Genomic DNA, 5,681 nt, shown 5'->3' with positions numbered 1-5,681 from the left:
ATGAATAAGGAGGTGGATGTTCTCACCGAGCAGGCTCTCAAACATCCTAGTGTTGAAATGGAATTATTAGTCAAGCAGAAGCAAAAGGGTTGATAAACAGTGGTTAAAAACAAATGGCAAGAGGTGTGGAACAGGGTGGGAAAGGGAAGACGCCTGTATAATATCCAGGAAAAGGTGGGGGCGGGGAGGTCCTCGGTTTGAGAGAGGAGGTAGGAAAGTGTAATCACATGGCTGTGACTGGGCCACACAGCGCTCAACAGTACATGGAAATTGGTAGGTGGAGACAATGGAACACATTCTATTTCAGTGCCAGCAATATGGGAGGGAAAGGGAGAGATTGTTATTACACTGGAGAAAAAAAACAATAAAACACAACATGTAAAGTGCTGGTCCCGTGTTTCATGAGCTGAAATAAAACCCAGAAATGTTCCATGTGCACAAAAAGCTTTTCTCATTCTGTGCACAATTTTTTTTTACATCCATGTTAGTGAGCATTTATTCTTACCAAGATAATCCATCCACCTGACAGGTGTGGCATATCAAGAAGCTGATTAAACAACATGATCATTAAACAGGTGCACCTTGTGCTTGGGACAAAAGGCCACTAAAAGGTGCAGTTTTATCAGACAACAATGCCACAAATGTCTCAAGTTGGGGGAGCGTGTAATAGGCATGCTGACTGCAGGAATGTCCACCAGATCTGTTGCCAGAGAATTGAAAGTTAATTTCTTTACCATAAGCTGCCTCCAAACGTCATTTTAGAGAATTTGCCAGTACGTCAAATCGGCCTCACAACCACAGACCACGTGTAATCACGCCAGGACTTCCACATCTGGCTTCTTCACCTGTGATATCATTGGAGACTAGCCACCTGGACAGTTGATGAAACTGGGTTTGAACAGCCAAAGAATTTGTGCACAAACTATTAGAAACAGTCTTAGGGAATTTCATCTGCATAATCTTCGTCCTCACCGGGTCTTGACCTGACTCCAGTTCGGCATCGTAACCGACTTCAGTGGGCAAATGCTCACCTTCGATGGCCACTGACCCGTGAAGAAAACACTTCTCCAGCATATGTCAACATTGTGAAGATTGCCCATGGTGGTGGTCAGGTTACGGTATGGGCAGGCATTAGCTACGGACAACGAACACAATTGCATTTTATCAATGGCAATTTAAATGCACAAAGATGCCTTGACGAGATCCTGAGGCCTATTTTCGTGGCATTCATCCACCGCCATTACGTCACGTTTCAGGATGATAAATTCACTTGCTCATGTCGCAAGTATCAGTACACAATTACTAGAAGTTGAACATTTCCCAGTTCTTCCATGGCCTGCATACTCACCAGACATGTCTCACATTTGGGATGTTCTGGATCGATGTGTACGACAGCGTATTCCCACCAATATCCAGAAACTTCGCACAGCCATTGAAGAGGAATGGACAACATTCCACAGGCCACAATCAACAGCCTGATCAACTTTGCAAAGGAAATTGGTTGCACTACATGAGATAAATGGTGGTCACACCAGATACGGACTGGTTTCTGATCCATGCCCCCACCTTTAAGGTATCTGTGACCAACAGAATCATATCTGTATTCACAGTCATGTGAAATCCATAGACTAGGGCCTAATGAATTTATTTCAATCGACTGATTTCCTGACTGTCTCTGTCAAATTTTGGAAATTGTTGCATGTTGTGTTTACTTTTGCTCTGTGTACATTTAAGGAATAATGGTGTTGAAAAGAAAAGCTTAAATGAGATGCTGAATAAATCTTCAGGTGACCCAGTATTTAATTGTGTAGGGTGAATTCGGAAATAGTGGGACACATTTTGCGTTTCCGTCTTCTGTAACCTCTTTCAACATCTTTCCAACATATTAGCCCAACACATGATACATTTCTGAAATCCTCAAGATGTTTCCTAACTGAAAGAAAAGCATGCCTCATATTCACAGGAGACATGACACACCCATTTGTGTATATTGAGTCAAAACCATATTTTCAGTTCGCAATTGGTAGACTGGGACACCATTATTATTGTACCCCAATGACAATTACATTTTGTGTGATTAGGAAACATCTGAGGATTTCAGAAATGTATTATGTGTTGGGCTAATATGATGGAAAGATGTCTGAAGAGGGTTTACAGAAAACAGAAATGCAAAAAGTGTCCCACTTTTTCTGAATTCACTCAAATTACAGTACTACAGTACCATAAGAACCAGAGCCCTGCCTAACCTAAGTACAGGGGGTCCCTAATATAAACTGGATCCGTTTCCTCCATAGGAAAATCCTATAAATAAGAGTGTCCCACTTTAGCTACTCCTGCTGTCCTACTTTAGCTTGCTATGGTTGGTATAGCAGGACAATAACAAAAAATTACTTCATTACAAAACGGAAAAATATTTGGCAACTTTCTGTATTTTAATGCAGTACATACTGTATTGTGCACATTTATGTCACCATTTGTCACAGTGCATTATTTATGACAGTTCCATAAACTTAACATCAAAACAGAAGCAAAAACAAATGTCACTATTCTTACCGTGTGCTTCAGGAGAGGTTATATGGCCATGCCTGGTGCCCAAATTAATGATGAATGTCACACAGCTGAGAGTCGAGTGGAGACTAATGGATTCAGTTCAGTCAGTCGTCAAAAGCCCTTCCCAGCTAGTTACTAGTTTATGCTGGCTATACAGAAACGTTGATATGTCCCTGTTAACCCCTACCCAAATGGTACCTTAACCATTTTTGTTTCAACTTCTATAGAGCCCCACAGTGGAGGTGTCATAATACCCATAAAACCTAGAGGTCAAACAGAAATGGTTCCAATTGTTTTTCCACCAGGGTAAGTCTACATGAAACACAGCCCTTATTTTAATTGTTTCTAAAATTCCCTATGGGAAAAATGAACGGGGGAAAAAAACGACAAACCATTTCCGTTTGACCGCTAGGTTTTATGGGTATTATGACACCAGCACTGTGGGGCTCTATAGATGTTGAAATGTAAAATGGTTAAGGTACCTGTAAGGGTTAAGGTTAGGGATGTCCCAAGGATAGAACTAACTGGCACAACTCCGACATAAAGTGTTTTTTTTATCACAATTGCTGGGATGTCACTTGTCCTACTTATAAATCGGTATACTCATAACAACCTAAGCATTACAAAACGTATATTTGACCAAATAAACTTCGACCAAAAACTTCAAGCTTGGTGAGCGAAAGAAATGCCGCCTGCTGGAGAAGATATTGTTGGCCGAGATATCCCTCCCGCTCCCCTTCCTCTCTGCCTTCCTTGACAATGGTCCACACTCCAGTACAGTTGGTGGCAGTAATGCGCCTTAACGTTGGTTGCCAACCGTCATATAAAATCCACAGAAGGAGAACAAGAAGATTTGAAACCAAGTGGGGACAATGCAGACAGATTTGTGACAGGTTGTGTGTGTGTGTGTAGTGGAGGAGAAAATATTTTACAGAGCAGGACCATGTGGCTGGGGACTTGAAATATTTCTGCCCAGGGTAGATTTACCATATTCTGATGCAGTCCTCGGATCATAAAGCGCTGGTCATGAGATTCACCTGAAAAATTAAGATGGTAAAAAAGTTTATTTTCTTTTTCTGTGCTGCAGACTATTTTGCGTTATAAGAATCATTAAGAGGCTGGAGGTTGATGGGCTATTCGGCTTGGGAATGTAACAGATAATGGAATAGAGGGGTACATTATAACATTGAGTCAAAATATTTTATTATATTGACAAGCTAGTCGAGTTGCTGTTCTAAAAATTGAAATAAATAAATAATCAAAAGATGGAAGGGAGGCGAGATCAATTGGGGCCATTCTAGCCAATTAGTGACCACATACTCGTGTGAACTGGCACATCTCTGATATTGTTTTTTTCAAAGTTGCCAAAACGTATCCGTGCATTCGTAAAACCTAACCATTATCAAAATTCTATTCGATTAAATAAGCCTCACGTGGGTAGCAAATTAGTAAAATTGTTGATCAAATTCGACACTCGTTAATAAACCCTCTAGACCAGGGAGGGGCAACTCTAAAAAAATCTGAACTTATGAGGGGCCTGCAGTGGTTCGTGGGTCTGTGTACCCACATGCGCCCCAAAATGCGATCAAAACATTTACTGCCCCCCCTCATGACAGTGAAGAGAACAAATGGAAGTTCGTTTTTTGGAAGTTCGTTTTTTTCCTGCAATTCGGCGCGTTTTGCCATGGGGCGGAGAGGCGGAGAGAAATTAGCAGTTTTACAGTTCATTTCCAACAATTCTAAACATTTTGGCATAGGATAGAGGAAAATGTTTAAGGTTTTAAATATAACTGATTATCAATGGGGCCCACCCTGGTCGGTTTTTCGACTATACTCACTACAAGTTTAGATAGCTGGCCACTAGACGAGTTTACCAATCTAGAAATGTTTTGCTGACATGGGCTAATTGAGTGACTGCTGTTGCGCAACCAACATTTGAAAGTACACCTTGTGTATTCTATTCTAATTCTCAACAGTAAATTGAGACCAACTGAGTTCGCCCAAAAATGTTTTGTTTATTTGCCTTGCTGTGTTATTGTCTTGCAGCTAAATAGTCTATGGATGAGAAAATAAACCAGACTTTTTTTCCCGACATGTAGAGTGTTTGCATAGAACATTGAGGCAACAATTGCCTGCTGCGGTACATTTCCTTTGAACTGTAACTGTATATTAACAACAGCTGGATGTAGTGACGTCACAGCTGTAAAAAATATATGATTTGCAAAGACCTGGAATGTCGAATAAAAATGTAGGTGGTTGAAGTCTTTCCATTACCCATTTAGGCTAATTGTTCATTTAATAAATTGGCAACAGCCATTATCCCCTCCAACCTATTGGTTTCATGTCTCAGGTAGGCTGGCAGGCATGGCTAGAATGCAAGAATTTAATCATATTTGCCATATTCTAATAATTCTCGTGCCAATGTATCACCACAATCTGTGCAATGGTGAAACTTGCACTTCTGTAGCTCTGAAATAATTGGATGATGAAACTTTCATCCAGCCAACCACAAGCAAGGCGAAGCAATTTGTGCTCAGAACATTCGAGCATTATCCAGGTCCTGAGTGGGAGTTATGTATATGAGTAAGCCAGTGAAAACAAGACTAACCAGGTTTCTGTCCAACCTTTTTTTTTGTATGTGAGTAAAAGTAAACATTGGTTAAAAAATGTCACGACTGGCCTGATGGAAACAACACATTTGTGAACTTTCCAAGAGTCAAGCGATGACACTGTGTGTGGTCCTCCCACTACGACTCAGGAAACCATGCAGCTTATTATGCTACAGATGACAAATGACGAACTTCACAGGGTGGTGAAAGTGCAAGGTGATGAGCTTGATGTGACTTTCCAATAAATATTGAGGGTCTTATTCTGGTGACATGATGATCAATGCTCGGCTGCCGTTTGACAAATAAAAATGTCCATAATAATCACATGTAGGCCATTATCTGCAAGCTGTTGGCTAGCGTGTACCTGCCATGACCCGAGTGAGTACATGACCCAACATTGTTTTTGACAAAACCATCAGTAGAGTTGAAAATGCGATTGAAACCCATTTAGCTGGTTATTTGTATGTGCCCTACGTCATCGTGCACAGCTTTTAATCTGCAACAAGTACATTTGACGGAAAC

The sequence above is a fragment of the Oncorhynchus gorbuscha genome, linkage group LG06 (assembly GCF_021184085.1).
Source record: "Oncorhynchus gorbuscha isolate QuinsamMale2020 ecotype Even-year linkage group LG06, OgorEven_v1.0, whole genome shotgun sequence".
Lineage (NCBI taxonomy): Eukaryota > Metazoa > Chordata > Actinopteri > Salmoniformes > Salmonidae > Oncorhynchus > Oncorhynchus gorbuscha.
Note: the sequence above shows the minus strand (reverse complement) of the source record.